General features: G+C 40.6%; 1 pseudogene; it reads left to right on the top strand.

Annotated features, from left to right (window-relative positions):
* Positions 1 to 472: 472 nt before the first annotated feature.
* On the top strand, positions 473 to 2851 carry LOC147637965 (uncharacterized; annotated as a pseudogene).
* Positions 2852 to 15009: the final 12158 nt, after the last annotated feature.

Below are 15009 nucleotides of genomic sequence, written 5' to 3'. Positions count from 1 at the left end.
GCTGCTATTGGTGGTCTTCTACATGCATGCCTGTCTCGGAATAACTAGAACCAGGCCTCACTAATCCTCTTTCAGATATATGACGCCGTATTTCTTCTTTTTTTCATGTACTCACTTTGCTCTGTCTACTAGTAGCTCGCGTTAGATAAGGATAAGCAGCCAATGTTTTAGATAAATTATCTGCAGCTCTTCTCTTCTCTATCAGTTGTTTGCTAAGAGTTCATGCACTGGGCCTTCATCTTTATTTTTCGAAGCCGCCCATTGATAAGCAAGTCGTTGAGGTTATTTTCCTTTTTAAAGGCCGTGATTAGGACTAATGTAGCAGTTTACCACGGTCTGATTCAGTTATGGTGCAAGCTTCTCGATAAGAACTACAGCCTGCTGCCATTTAGGAGGAGAGAGAGAGAGAGAGAGAGAGAGAGAGACAGAGAGAGCTGGCATTGGTCGTCTGCTGCCATTTAATTAAATAGGAGGGAGTGTGTGTGTGTGTGTGTAAGCTGACATTATTGGCCGGCGTCGTTACGTGAGTGGGTCGGGTCAGAGTTTCACCTCGAAGTAAATGACATTATTGGCGGCAGGAAACTTATAGGTACAATTGTTTTGCTAAATAACGGCTAAGAAAATCACTGAAATAATAATTCGGCTGCTTTCTTCTTCTTCTTCTTCTTCTTCTTCTGGGCAGGAAGGAGCACTGCACGGCCGGCGCGCATCATTATAATTTGGCGGGAGAGAGAAGAAAGTCATGGTGAAGAAGTCGGATATATATCTCCATGACGATGTTTATCCCAAGAGGCTATTGGATGTGAAGGCCACAGTGGAGAGCAAGACTGGGTTCTGCTTCGTGGTCCCTACCAACTGGGACTTCCATATCGTCTCACACACGTGGACAGATGCCATCAGAGCATTGGTCAAAGACTGCAAGGCTATCCTCGCAGCCAATGGGTGGACAAAAGAAGCAGACCCACAAGGCCTAATCTATGCCCAAACCATCGGCAAATCCCAATTTAGTGACAAATCCTACTACCCGGATGTTATAAACTACCTCTCTATTCTCCAATCCGATGGGGTGGAAAGGGTGTGGTTAGATGCGGTATGCATTAATCAGTATGATGCTGATGAGATGGCCCTAGAGATGCATCTAATGGGGGGTTATTACAGTCTAAGCAGGGCTTGCTATGTGGCACCACATGGGATTGGATCCACCAATGGCTTCAAAGTGCTGGAGTCCGATCAGAAGCTCCCACGTTGGTTCTCAAGAGTGTGGACCCTGCAAGAGTATATGTTGCCAGAAAAGTTGTATTTTCTGGTAGAGAAATTTGAGGATCGCATTATACAGTTTATTGAGAAGGAACCCAGCTCACACCCAGAGGATAAAGCCTGGATTGACTGGGATAGCAATGATGATCTCAGTTGTTATGGATTTGCTCAAGGAGGTGGTGATTATTCTAGAAGAAGAGCTGGTGGGTCTTCCTCTTCTGATCTCTACTTTTTGGGCGCCAAAGCTTACTTTGAGATGATGGGCACCCTCCTGGGTGTCCGTGTGCACGGCCTTTCAGACCTGCCGCCCAAGCTTTTTGAGGATTTTTATGAAGCTTTCGGTGAGCTTGCAGAGGAGTTTACATGGAAACCCTGGTTAAACAAATCAGGGTTAGATATGCCACGGATGAGGATGACAGAGTGCTGGGGATTCTGGGTCTCATTGGCTTCAAAGGTGACTATGAACTGAAAACGAATCGGACAGTCGATATCCAACTGGTGGGATTGGCCAAGCTCTTGTTTAAGCAAAAGCATGTAACAGACCTTCTCCTTAATTTCTGTGCAGCGGAGTATGAAGGCTATGAGGTAGCAGGCATATCCTGGGCTCCTGACCTTAGAGCTGATCCGGACACTAGCAGAGCCGAGTTTAGAAGGTACTATTCTGATAACTATGTGATGGTAAAGGACTATGCCGCGGTGGTGACCAATGTGCAAGAGGATGGCAGCCTTGTCATGAAAGCGCAGATTGCCAAGGGCAAATTAATCAAAACAACTGATGATGACCAAAGCTACCAGCTGAAAGTGGGCCTTATCTCAATTAACCTAAGGCATGACACTGATTTGGATGACAATTTACCTATCCATACACATTACGCTGAAAGTGACCATCGTGGATGGCTGGGTGGGGTGATGATAGCTGCACCGGGAATCCACAAGCTTAAAGGCGGCTCCTCTTCACACCAGGCCAGCTTCACAGTCTGTGACATTACTCTGGTGTTTTTGGGCCATGATAAGGATCCACGTAAGCACGGGGCCACGTGTGTGCTCATGGCATGCATTCCTATTGGGAACCAAAAGCAGCTTCTTCACAAAATTGGCACAATCCATCCGCACCCAAGCCTCACTGCACGTGCCAGAAAGCTCTTTGTGTCTGAGGCTACTCACGTTGTCATTGGTGGTGTGGGGGCTGACCTCACTCCTTACTTGGACAAGGAGTGCCAAGCTATCCTCAAAAGCTTGGCGGCCACCACCAGCACCAGCACCAGCACCAGCACCAGCACCACCAACAACTACTGACGGTAATTTATTATTATTATTATTTTGGCTTGCAAAGACTCCCTCCCTCCCTCCCTCCCTCCCTCCCACCCACCCACGCACCCACCATCTAGAAGAAGATGAGCAGCCAGTCCTTACGAAGCATATGTGCCTACTACTAGTCTCTCGATCCAATTAGTAATTAGTAGTGTAGAAGTAGTATTGCTAGCATATCTCCACTAAAGTTCGGAAAAGGTGACCGTGGGATGATGGATGTAGCTGGTTGATATTTCTTTTCTAATTCCAAGCTTTGTAATAAAATGTTTCCGAACAAACTAAAGAGAGTGCCAATATGCTCAATACTACATTATCCAGGGGATTCAATTTTGATTTAGTTTTAAGAGTGGAAATCGATACATAATTAGCACACGAATTCCCTTGAGACCTTTAGAACGAAGATAGAGCCCAATGCCTCATCGAAAATGGGTGCACGCGATAGCGGATTTGCTATATAAGAAATTCACAAAGGTGTGGCCGTAAGAATGAGTTTCTAACCATTCCTGAATAGAAACATTCAAGGATTATCGATGGACATTTTTGCAAGAGGGCTTCAATATTGGTGGCCAACATTTTTTTTTTTTGGAGGTGGAAAAATGGGGGGGGGTATTGTCGTTCGCAATGACAAGGACCGTTAGCTGGAAACGCGGTCAACTAACGGGCACATTTTGTTACGCTCACCACTTAGCCTTGCTTCTAAAGGAGCCCAAGCACATTGTATCATCATAGCTACTACGGACTATTGTATCATGAAAGGACTAAAGCAAGAGCAATGGAAAAAGCTTATACCGAGAATGTAATCACTTCTTCCAAGAATGGCACTTCAACTGAACGAAAGAGAGATCAAATTAATTCTTGAATTACCACCACAATGAAGGAGTGCAAAGGTTTATCGGAACATGTGTGTTACTACCATAGATTCATTATTTCAATTCTTCATCCTTATTTGTAGACACATTGTATTGATTATTAGTTCTCTTTGAACAGACTGAAGAATGCTAAGAAGCATATGAGAATCTCAAGATTGTATTAGTGGATTGATCCTAATGTATAGTAACCAAGATGGAACAAAATCCTTTGTGTCCGCATTAATACTTTACCTTTTGCTCTTTCAGTAGGCGTACTTGCACAACACCTAGGGATTCAATTAGCCTTGCTTCTAAAGGAATACCTCGTGGTGCATCCGTGGTAGTAGTTGATCATTCACTCTTTCTCGTTCTTCTCTGGATTCAATCCGACTGAGGAAGTCGGCCACAACATGCTCATTGTCTCGAGTATGGTGGATGGTGAAATTGAATTATTGGAGGAGAGCAACATCCATCTAGCTAATTGCCATGTCAAGTTTGGCTTGCTGCTCATATACAATAAGGTATGATGATCAACATGAAATTCAAAGATATTCCCAAGTAAGTAGTGCATGTACTTATTCGCTAAGTAGCAAAAAGGAGAAAAATAGAGGCTAATCTTCACCAATTGGCTATTTTTTAGGGTTTTTATTTTTGCAAAACAATTCGCTTGGCATCTTAAAACGTTCGCCCAAATTTTGGCCATTTTGAAGGGTTTTAGAAAATATTCGCCCAATTTTGGACATTTTAGGGCATGTTTTAAAAACATTCGCCCCATTTTCTCTAATTTTAGATTTATATAGGAGGACTAATTGGCAACCCACCTACACTTATATATTCATCGAGGCATGCACGTAAACTACTTTTTCCATATTGTAGCTACTATTTCAGTACCATGAACTAATTTTTAAGTACTTCAAACAATCTTATTAGGACCATAATCTTCTAATCATATATGTATATCATTTGTGAACAGAACATAGCCTAATTTCATATCTTTGAAAACTACCTGCTGCAAAGTAGTAAACTCATCTTTTCAAGTACTATAATCTACATGTAAACCACCTATATTCAGATTATAGCAAACTACCTATCAAGTTGTAAGCTCACATTTTCCAATACTGTAAACTACTTCTAAAGTACTGTAAACTACTTGAGAACCACCAGTACTGTAAAGTAGTAAGAATATATTTTCAAGTAATAAAAACTACTTGAGAACCACCTGTAAAATATTTGGTACCATAGACTACTTTTGAAGTACAAAAAACTACTTATAGAGAAATACTCCACTTCATTTCATATTATTGCAAACTACCTATAAAGTAGTAAGCACAAATTTGCAATAACTTAAAACTACCTGTAAAGTAAGCTCATATTTTCAAGCACTTAAAACTACTTGAGAAGTACTGTAGACTACATTTCAAATGGCATGTCTCCAAAATGAACCCCTTTTGCAAGTCAACAACCAACACGACTCGATCTAGATCCTCTATATCTATGAACTTTGACGGAGTCTGATACTGTGCGGCGGCACTCTGTCAATCTCAATCTCCTCAACCCTCTATATTGCCACATGAGCCTTTAGGACCTCTAATAAACAAAATGATTATTAACACATTAACCTAAATTCATCAAAACTTTACGCAAGGAGACTCAATGCATTAAAAGAGGCATAGATGAAAAGGAGTTTCAAAAAAGGATGCATTTCATTAAAATAGGGGCAGTCAATACAAATAGTGGCAACAATGCTTATAGATGCGTATTAAATACAAGAGGCCAAAAATTGGTAGGTGCCAGTGACACAAACATGTGCATATAGCAAGTACTTTACAACTTCTTGCATGCTCGGGGCTAGCTTTGTAAGTGCGAAGGGGGGTCAATGGGATTGGGTCCAATACTTTTATTGCTTTGGTTGTGGTTGCTCTGACACCGCAAGGGATAATTCAATGTCTTCATCACCATATCGACTGGTGCTAGCTCTGCCTTCTTTGGAGGGCCGGCTCCTACAAGCACGATAGCCTTTCAATAACAATAATAATGATATTACAATATGGTTAAAAATTAAATACAAGGTACCTTCATTTGTATTTTTCTTTCTTCCATTCGTTTGCCAGATGCTTACTTTTATGTTCATCTTTGCATTGGCTCAGCATCACATCCGGAGAGGCTTCAGTATCAGCATCATCCTGCTCCCCTTCTTTGCCCTCATTGTCATAAATTTTCACAACCTTCATTGTTGCTGCATACACACCTTCCTGGGCTGCTTGCTCCATGACTTCGGCTGGTGACTTTTTATGTAGGTCATCAACCACACAGGCTTAGTTGACACATCTGCCATGCCATCCAAATCTAGCCCATCCTATGGAACTATAGACCTTATCACTTTCCCCAAGCCCTCATCTACATTTGACATCTCCAAACTCTCCCCTTTCCCTAACCCTGCACATGTCGACCCCCTCCTAAAATCCCCTGCATCCACAATCCAAGTACATGTGTAAGATTCATACCAAAGGGTAGAATAACATATAAAACATCATCAAAGATAACATACTCAAACATTATGAAAGATTACATAGTCTCTTGCTTAGTGACTATCTGAGGCCCCCCAAGAAGCAACGATCGTGCATTATCTGAGATGGTCTCATTGTAACCAAGACCCACACAAAACATACTCGAGGCAATCACACTTGCAAAGCATTAAGGGTGATATTTGTGTTTGTAGGCTAGCATATATATACCAATTACATTTGCAGTAGCCAATGGATCTCCACACCCAGCATAGTTGCATGCCACCTTGATTGTGGCCTCTTCATCTTTCGATGCTTCATAGGGTGTGGGTACCAAACATAGCTTCTTACCTTGCTTAAACTGCAACACCATATTCTCTATAAATGCTAAATGCTGCATAGCATCTTCAACTTCTGTCTCCAATTGTTCTAGCTCAGCCTGTACAGTCTCACAAAAAGACAGCATAATAAGTTAGAAAGATATAAGGATAATCTAAAAAGATATAAGGACATTCTAAAAAGGACCTTTTTGTGTGCTAAACCACCTTTAGATATTGTTAACAATCTAAAAGAACTTTTAAAGAAATAAAAACTAGCTGAAAGTATTACATTGGTACTAAACTACTTCTAGGTTATGTTAAAAATCTGAAATCTACTTTTAAAAGAATAAAAACTAACTAAAAGTAATTTTTGGGTACTAAACTAATTCTAGGTTCTGTTCACAATCTGAAATCTACTTTTAAAGGAATAAAAACTACCTGAAAAGTATTTTTTGGGCACTAAACTAATTCTAAGTTGGGTTCACAATTTGAAATCTACTCTTAAAGGAATAAAAACTATCTGAAAAGTATTTTTTGGGCACTAAACTAATTCTAAGTTCTGTTCACAATCTGAAACCAACTTTTAAATGAATAAAAACTATATGAGAAGTATTTTTTGGGTCGTAAACTAATTCTAGGTTCTGTTCACAATATGAAATCGACTTTTAAAGGAATAAAAACTACGTGAAAATATTTTTTTTGGACACTAAACTAGTTCTAGGTCCTGTTCACAATTTGAAATCTACTCTTAAAGAAACAAAAACTACCTGAAAAGTATTTTTGGGCACTAAACTACTTCTAGGTTCTGTTCACAATCTTAAATATACATTTTAAGAAATAAAAACTACTTGAAAAGTATTTTTTGGGGTACTAAACTACTTCTCGGTTCTGTTCACAATTTGAAATCTACTTTAAAACAAGTTTAAATTACTTTTGGACTTTGAACATTTTGAAAAATATTTTGTGGGTACTAAACTACTTCTCAATATAAAAGTCATGTTAAAGGAATAAAAACTACCTTAAAGAGTAGAACATTATAGAAGGTTTACTTTTATGGATACTAAACTATATCTAGGTGCTAGTCAAAATTTGAAAACTACTTTAGAAGAAATAAAAACTACTTGGAGGAGCTAAACATTATGTAAAATAAGTACTTCTTATTGCACTTGGGACTTGTTCAACTAGGGAAAAGGACACATACCTCTAGCAGTGCGAAGTCCCTCTTCATGTTCAACATTGACTCATTCACTCCTAGCAGCTTGAGCATCCTAGAGCAAGCTTCAATTTGAAGTTCAAGTTTATGGATTTGCTCCATGTTGGTATGTGGGTCTACCTTCAATTCTTCCAGCTGATGCTTGTGACCTTCCATGTCTGCTCTATTAAGATAGCTACAATAGACGATGTGCCTTCATTGCAAAGTAACGTGTCCCTCTTATTGAAATTTGCTATTCTACAGGCAAGGTCGTGTGTCTTTTTGGACATCCTCTCATTGGCCTTGGCAGCCATGGACTCCACCTTCGGAATGTGCACGCAAGAAAGATTGTGATCAAGTATCCACATGAACCAAGTGAGTCGTCCCACTGCTGCCATGCTCCCACGTTGAATGCTTGGCCTTCTGGTTACTGCCACTTGCATCACATTCCATGTTAACCACACTGCTTGTAGCTTCTAAATTCGTGGGCCCACCCCACTGATCTTTTTATGCAGGCCTCGTGGGCTGAGCTTTACAAGTTTCCAAGACACTCTCCCCAAATGTCGCCCATGCAATTTGGTGACCTTCTGGAGGATCATTTTTGTATGCGAAATACCTAGCAAACTTGTGACCAATCTCATTGTTCGAGGGCACATCTTGGTACACCTTTTGATAAAGCAAGCGGCACTCATCCACCATAAACTCCAACCGCAACATATGCAAGAAGATCTTGGAGTTCTTCTCACACCGTGTTCTGAAAACACTTAGCCAATCTGTCTCTGGCAAGTCTTTTTTTGATAGATGCTTCGGAAGCTTCCCCTCCATGCTCAAACCATATTCCTCATGGAGCTGCTCTTTTGTTAAGCAAAACCGCTAAAGATTTGGGTATATATGTTTAGCTGTACCAATACCTATATCAAGAATCTAACTCTAGTCATGAATTAGAAACTACATAGATTTAGCAAATCTCTCTCTCTCTCTCTCTCTCTATCACACACACACACACACACACAAAAGCACACATTGTTTCTTGCTAAAAAGAAAGAGAGCTTTACCAGTACCTACAACAAAAATCTAACTCTAGACATCAATTTCAAGCTACATTTTTGCAAATCTCTCTCTCTCTCTCTCTCTCTCTCTCTCTCTCTCTCTCTCTATATATATATATATATATATATATATATATATATATATATATATATATATATATATATATATCTCTATCACACACACACACACACACACACACATAAAGCACACATTCTTTTTTGTTGAAAGAAAGAGAGGAACAATCAAGCCATGAAAGCACAAACATACCTTTAGAAGAGGATTCCGTCTTTAATATGACCTCCTCTTGTGTGCTACTGGGTGTCTACAATGGCGGGGTTTCTTCAACTGGCTTTTTACGGGTGGGAGTCCTTCCCATGTTGCCATTAAAGAAGACTACTCCTAAGCTGAAGATGTTGAGGATAGGGCTCTATTTAGGGAAAGGTTGTAGAGATATGCTTCGGCATGTCAAGCATGTAGGTTGTAGAGAAAAGATTGGGCAATAGCGCAGACTTTTTTTTTTTGAAACTGAGAAAGATTTCTAGATATAGAAGGGGATTTGTTGTGCGATGAAAATGATGAGGGGGAAAATTCTACCTTTCGCATGTGTGAGATTATAAATGTTAAGAAGTGGCTCCATGTAATGCCACTTTGATTCTCATGAAATAATTTACTTTTTATTCTCATGCAAAATTATCTTTCATTCCAATTCTTGCCCCAAAACTACCATTTCTTGAACCACCAAAAAAGTGAAAATTTTGTAGCACCTATCCATGCTTTCTTCCTTTGACACTTCCATCTTCAATCAGCTCTATACCAGTCAACTCTTCCTCAATCAGGTCACATCCTTTTGCTAATGCTGGTTTAGTCAGCTCTCCTTCTGACTTCAACTGTCCAACGTTCCTCTCTTTGTCTCTATCTATCTATCTCTCTCTATCACACACACAAACACACACACACACACACACAAAGCACACATTCTTTGTTGTTGAAAGAAAGAGAGGAACAATCAAGCCATGAAAGCACAAACATACCTTTAGAAGAGGATTCTATAGTTAATATCAACTCCTCTTGTGTGCTATTGGGTGTTTGCAATGGTAAGGTTTCTTCAACCGGCTTCTTACGGGTGGGAGACCTTCCCATGTTGCCATTAAAGAAGACTACTCCTAAGATTGGGCGATAGCATGACTATTGTTTTTTTCCAAACTGAGAAAGATTTCTAGATAGAGAAGGGGATTTGTTGTGCAATGAAAATGATGAGGGGGAAAATTCTACCTCCCACACGTGTGAGATTATAAATGTTAAGAAGTGGCTCCATGTAATGATACTTTGATTCTCATAAAATAATTTACTTTTTATTCTCATGCAAAATTACCTTTCATTCCAATTCTTGTCCCAAAACTACCATTTCTTGAACCACCAAAAAAGTGAAATTTTTGTACCACCTATCCATGCTTTCACCCTTTGACACTTCCATCTTCAATTATCTCTGTACCAGTCAACTCGTCCTCAATCAGGTCTCATCCTTTTGCTAATGTTGGTTTAGTCAGCTCTCCTTCTGACTTCAATTGTCCAACGTTGATTTTGATAGTACTTATTCATATAGATCTTAGTCAGCTTTTTCTCCACAAAGTTTTGAACTGATTCTTTGGTTTGCTAATGGGGCCTAATTACTACTCTTGTCCCCCTACCTCTTAGGCCCAAACTTAGAGGTCCCCTCACCTAGAATCGCGTAAATTAAAAACCCTAAAAATTGAAAATTTTCAATTTTTTTCCAAAAGTGTGTTTTCCCTCAAACTTTCCCCCACATACTCTAGGTTTGGAAAGCTCATTTTGAACCTCTTTCTTCCTCTTCTAAGCTCTCCATTGCAAAAACTCCATACCTCTCAAGCTCTCCCTCCTTGTCAAGCTCCCTCAGTCTCAAGCTCCCTCTCCCTCTTTCTTCCTTTTCTAAGCTCTCCATTGCTTCAGAAACTCCATTCCTCTCAAGCTCTCCCTCCTTCTCAAGATCCCTCCCTCTCAATCTCCCTCCCTCTCTCTCTCTCTCTCTCTCTCTCAAGCTCTCTCCCTCTCCATTGCTACAGAAACTCTATACCTCTTTAGTCTATTCTAGGTTCAGAAAGCCTATTCTCAAACTCTAACCCTCTCAATCTCCCTCCCTCTCTCTCTCTCTCTCTCTCTCTCTCTCTCTCAAGCTCCCTCCCTCCCTCTCTCTCTCTCTCTCTCTCTCTCTCTCTCCATTGCTGCAGAAACTCTTTCCCTCTTTAGTCTATTCTAGGTTCAGGAAGCCTATTCTCAAACTCTAACCCTCTTTTAACCTTTCCATTCCTGCACTGAAAACCCTGAACTTTCTCTTCTCTCCACTCCTCTGTTGTAAAACAAGCTTTTCTTTTCCCTTCTTCTCTTACCACCATGGCCTCTTCCAGTAATGTGAGAAGACCTAGGGAGAAGGTGGAAGAGCTTGTGCTGCATAACACAAGAGATGAGAATGGAGTTTGGGCTCCAACAAGATTCAGGGTTGGGGCTTGGGTCTACATGCAGTCAAGCTCTAAGGGACCACATCGAGTGCATCACAACTGGGGAATATGCTACATCATTGGAAGGGGTGGCTACAAGGCTTCAAGCATACTAAGAAGGAAGGACTGGTTGCCATAGTGCAACATGTGTATACCCTTAGAGACGTGAACATTGAAGGCCAACGACCAAGGTTTCCTTCAAATTGTCAGTGTAACATAAACACAGCTTTAACAACATGCTAATATTGGATTTTTTGTTTCAAATTTTCTTATGATTCTCCATTTTTCTATGTCTCTCTGCAGATATTTTCCCCTCTAATTATGTTGAGGAACAACCACTCCAAAGCCTCACTGGAGTTTTTAATGCTATGCATGCATCCATTGGAGAGGCAATGTTTGTATCTCAAAGCCCAAGTGATCTTGTACAGAACGATATCTTTTTCTTTTCTCACTTACATTTTGTAGATAAAAAACCAGGTTTATTTGGCAAGCTAGAAGAGATCCCCAACCCCCCTCTTAACAATCCCGAATGGCCCAAACCTGATGCTTGGACCATCTTATGCTTAAAGTTTAAGATGGTAAGTGATATCAAGACATCACTCAAGTTTTCAAAGGCATCTAGGTCAGTAGGGCTAACTTGGTTTTGTCCTTTACATGTTTTTGTGCACATGTTCAATTCCATGCCAATGCACCAAACAAAAACAATGTATATTTGTAATAAGGAGGTACGGTCTGACCTCATTCAAGGATTACTAGGAGAGGGTTGGGAGGTTAATGAGGGGTCACATCAAGGTGATGTGTACAAGTGCAATGTAGTAGATTCTACACTATCTTTCAGGTTCTTGAAGGCATGCTCTATTTTGTACATGCGTCTGCACTACCAAAGATGGATGCAAAAGGACGGGACGTGGATCCCACTTCAAGCCTCAGAAGAAGAAATTATGCCTATTGAGGTAGCTGTGATGATGCAAAATGGATGGATTGAGCGAGTGGCAGCAAGCAAGCATTGGAGCCTAGCAGACTTACGTCAACACTTTAGCATCATGGGCTTCGACAATGTGGAAGAGTCAAGTTTTAAGTTGATGAGAAGAAAGGTATATCTGATTCCACTACATGTCTAGAATTAACCCTTACACTTTCTATATTTTTACAGATTAAGAAGCGTAAGGAGGGGAAAACCATGGTCTCAAAATCATGGCAAATGGGGGACCTTGAATTTTCAGCAGCAAGGTGCATAGCCCTACCAACACATAGTAGGCATGTGGAAGAGCTTGAAGATGAACTGAGTATATGAAAAAATAGCCTCTGTTTTGATGCACGTGAGGGGCAAGAGTTTCAGGATCGAGGTGAAGGCAATGACAAGCTTTCAAGTCAACAAGGAGATGGAGATCAACATGAAGTAAATGTCACAAGAGGGGCAAAAAATGAAGACATTATAACAATTTTAGATTAGATGACATGCTTGTAATTTTGCACTGTTTTGGCACAGCTTCCCCAGCCCTTCAGGAGAATTTCTGATGCATTGGATGACAAATAATGTATTTTTACACATGATTAAAGGTATTTTTATCTTGTAAATTACTGTTTCTCATAATCAATGTACTCAACTTGATTATAAATGCATCAAAAATGATTCTGAGTGGCTGTGGGAGCGCTGCCAAAACAGTGCAAATTTTAAGCCTGCACCGCTGCTGTAGAGCCCTAATTCGCACTGTTTTGGCATAGCTTCCCCAGTCCTCCAGGAGCAATTCTAATACATTGGTGGTGGATGACAAGTAATGTATTTTTACACATGATTAAAGCTGTTTTTATCTTATAAACTATTGTTTCTCACAATTAGTGTACTCAACTTCATTATAAATGCATCAGAAATGATCCTGAGTGGCTGGGGGAGCACTGCCAGAACATTGCGAATTTTGAGCCTACACCGCCGCTGCAGAGCCTAAATTCGCACTATTCTAGCATAGCTTCCCCAGTCCTCCAGGAGAAATTCTGATGCATTGGATGATAAACACTATATTTTTACACATGATTAAAGGTGTTTTTATCTTATAAACTATTGTTTTTCACAATTAGTGTGCTCAACTTCATTATAAATGCATCAAAAATGATCTTGAGTGGCTGGGGGAGCAGTGCTAGAACAGTGCAAATTTTGAGCGTGCACCGCCACTACAGAGCCTAAATTCGCACTATTCTGGCATAGCTTCCCCAGTCCTCCATGAGCAATTTTGATGCATTGGATGACAAATAATGTAATTTTACATATGATTACAGCTGTTTTTATCTTTTAAACTATTATTTCTCACAATTAGTGTACTCAACTTCATTATAAATGCATCAGAAATGATCCCGAGTGGCTGGGGGAGCAGTGCCAGAACAGTGCGAATTTCGAGCCTGCACCGCCCGCTGCAGAGCCTAAATTCGCATTGCTCTGGCATAGCTTCCCGAGTCCTCAAGGAGCAATTCTGATGCATTGGATGATAAACACTATATTTTTACACATGATTAAAGGTGTTTTTACCTTATAAACTACTATTTCTCACAATTAGTGTGCTCAACTTCATTATATGCATCAGAAATGATCTTGAGTGGCTAGGGGAGAAGTGCCAGAACAATGCGAATTTTAAGCCTACATCGCCGTTTGCAGAGGCCAAATTCACACTGTTCTAGCTCAACTTCCTCAGTCCTCACAGGAGCATTTCTGATGCCTTGGGTGACAAACTGGCACACATATGATAGACAGTCCATGTTAAACAAACATGATGACTCCGAGACATTGTAAGAGAAACTTAAAATTTTAATTATCAGAAGGTTACAAATGAAAGGCAAATAGGCTTGTTACAAAGGGGGGTTTGAAACAAAAGAGTTGCTTCAAAAAAAAGGTTAACATCTAAGATCTCTAGATCGTGTCTCGCTCGCCTCGAATGCGTCGAGCTAGTTGCATGTCCTTGGCAAATATGGTAATCCTCTTTGCATGTATTGCAAGGAGGTTGGTGTCTTCAAAAAGCGCAACAAGGTAAGCCTTGGAGGCTTGCAATGCTTCAAGGGCAATCCCCTGCACACAGAACTCTATTCTATATCGTTGGAGAATCTCCTTCATTGTGCGAGCGAAAGGGGCTCTTCTTATCAGCAACGCAGTGTTCCTCTGATAAAACTTGATTTCTTGTAGAGCCCTATGCCCTTAGTGCATCCTTCTCCTTGGAGCTCTCTGTGTTGTGTTAGTACGTTGGCGAGGTTGCGACTTCATTGGCTTGAAGAGCTTGACCTTTCTACGCTTGTGCACAATTGCAGGAACCTACTCTTGGTCTCTCTCATAGTCTGAATCCTCCTCCTCCTTGCTGTGGTACCTGTGTATCAATTACCAACCGAGTCGAACTGCTCATCATCGGCCTCTCTGTCTTGATCTCTGGGGCTGCATGTGTGTGCGTTGGTATTGCTTTGAGAGGAGGGCTGGACTCGGGTGATCCCATTGGGCGTGTCCTAGAATCCAAGGGGTCACTCTCTTCCATGATGTCCCTAGTATGTGGTCGTTGGGTGCCTTGCACTGTGTTTTGTGAAGGCATGGTAACACGTGCGGTGTTCTTGGTGCGTGCCATATCCATATACGACTATGCTAACGTGGTGATGTGCTGGAGTCCTTACGTGGGTGTCTACGTAGATCTTGAGCTCAAGCTCTCTAAAAAAAAGTGGAATGAAAATGAAGTGAGAGAAGGAACTATTAATAGTTTTTTTAAAGGAAAAAAAAACCTAACTAAACTTATTTTCTTAGCCTTATTACATCTAGATTTATGCTGGTGCATGCACAACCCAACGCCTCCCTTGTCACTACATTGCTGACAACAGCTTGGCATATTTTAGGATGATGAGGGTCAGTAATAATTGAGAGAATATCCTTGGTATTTAGAATGGCTTTGACCAAATCCTTCCATCCCTCTTCATTAGAACCACACACTCTTGCAGAAAATTCCTGGCAGAACACAAATCATGACTATTTTGTTTAGATCATTGAGTGCA

This window comes from Cibotium barometz, chromosome 5 (genome assembly GCF_041138505.1).
Source record: "Cibotium barometz isolate CiBa-2024 chromosome 5, ASM4113850v1, whole genome shotgun sequence".
NCBI lineage: Eukaryota > Viridiplantae > Streptophyta > Polypodiopsida > Cyatheales > Cibotiaceae > Cibotium > Cibotium barometz.
The sequence above is the reverse complement of the archived record's forward strand: the minus strand, read 5'-3'. Positions and strand labels throughout refer to the sequence as shown.